The 1,930-nt window shown below is 40.3% G+C and overlaps 1 protein-coding gene across 1 annotated transcript in view; it reads right to left on the reverse strand.

The window, feature by feature from the left end:
* The window catches only part of LOC107662098 (cationic amino acid transporter 2), a 12,235-nt gene that overhangs the window by 7,035 nt on the left and 3,270 nt on the right, over positions 1-1,930 (reverse strand).

The raw sequence follows: 1,930 nt of genomic DNA on the forward strand, positions 1-1,930 counted from the left end.
CACAGACTGTAAAAATATTTAAAAGAGTACTTTAAAAGTACTATGTTCCAAGACTTCTGAAGCGGTTGTTGTAACTATCCAACAAAAATGACTTTCGATCTAAATAGTCATTAATCCACAAACAGAAATATCCAGGATCATCTCCAGGAGTACATGCACGCAATGATAACTGACCAGGAACTGAACTAAACGGGTGTAAATACACAGGACCTAATGAGTAAATTAAAGGGGTCATATGATGTTGCTAAAATGAACATTATTTTGTGTATTTGGTGTAATGAAACGTTTTTATGCGGTTTAAGGTTCAAAAAACACATAATTTTCCACATACTGTACATTATTGTTTCTCCTCTATGCCCTGCCTTTCTGAAACACGTCGATTTTTACAAAGCTCATCGGTCTGAAAAGCGAGGTGTGCTCTGACTGGCCAGCTATCCAGTGCGTTGTGATTGGCCGAATACCTCAAGCGTGTGACGGAAATGTTACGCTCCTTACCATATTGTGATGCCGTGTCCCGGACAGAGCGAAGAGACAAAAACATTAAAACCCATTATAAACGAGGCATTTGTTGCATCCAGTGGGGACATAATTACGGATTATAATGATTTATACATCAGTGGCAAATCCTTTAATATGAAAAACGTACTTACAGTCTGTGAGTCAGAACAGCCGGCTAGAGTGAGCGGAGGCCGGAGGCTAGAGTGAGCGGCGGCTGGCGGATTCGATGAAGGAGCGGCCGTCGGGCTTGCGGCAACCACATGTGACGACCCCGGGCTGGACTCCGCTTCGTCCACGGTGAACGGCGATCCACAGCCGGATCGGATCGGCACAAACAAAGTAGTTTCGCTTTCACAACGAAACACACGGCAACAACAATACTACGGAGGCGGCTTCTTTATGCACCAAGAGCTTGTAACACTCCAAAGAGAAAAGAGAAAAGAAAATCTGAAATCGCATCATATGACCCCTTTAACAAGAACAGGTGGAAACAATAGGTAACCATGGAAACAAAGAGGCCCACACTAGGAAACTAGCCCTGCATCCCAAAGTGCATACTATCCATCCTAAATAGCATGCGAGATTAGAATAAGTGTGTCCCAAAGCATAGCATGTTGAAAAGAGTATGCCAAAAGTCCCTGGATGGTCTGCTATTTCAAGTAGAGTTTTTTGAAGTGTGGATCTATTCACACTCTATGGCTAATATTTCCCACAATGCATTGCGCTTTGGCAAAGGATTTGGTTCAGAACTACAAACACGAAAAAAAAGTGTTAAAAACTACAAACATGGTGTGACCGACGGATGGTTTGAGTTACTAATAATCAACATTTAACCTAGTAAAAAATATTTATTTAATGTTATCTGTGTTATACTTCATCTGCAACAACAATATGAACTTTTATAACCAACCGTTCGGCCATTAACTTTTAAATGAATCATTATGCAGAAAATATGAGGAGAGTTCTCCACATGAAAGACTCACGGCTGGCAGATCAGCGTGCTACTTCTTTTCTTTCCAATACAGTAGAAAGTTAAATTAAATGAAATGTGGAGGATGTTAACTGTGACAAGATGATTGACAGGCCAGTTTACAGTGACTTGGTGCATGTAACAGGTGCGACAGAGCATATGTTAAATACGCAATTGTATTATGTAATAGTATGTCCCAAAGCTTGCCTACACTTCTACTACATACTCAAAAGTGTGTACTTTTTCTTCACCAAAAGAGTAGGCCTATACTTTAAGGTTGTAGTATAAGTAGGCACATTGGGATGCAGCATAGATCAGCTGAGGGGGTGTTTACAATGACATTTTAGGGGCCTGGGAAAAAAAAGGGTTTCAAAGTGAACGTTTTTGAAAACAATATTACATCTACATTACATTTACATTTAGTCATTTAGCAGACGCTTTTATCCAAAGCGACTTACAAAT

Source organism: Sinocyclocheilus anshuiensis, unplaced genomic scaffold (genome assembly GCF_001515605.1).
Source record: "Sinocyclocheilus anshuiensis isolate Anshui unplaced genomic scaffold, SAMN03320099.WGS_v1.1 scaffold431, whole genome shotgun sequence".
NCBI classification, from domain to species: Eukaryota; Metazoa; Chordata; class Actinopteri; order Cypriniformes; family Cyprinidae; genus Sinocyclocheilus; species Sinocyclocheilus anshuiensis.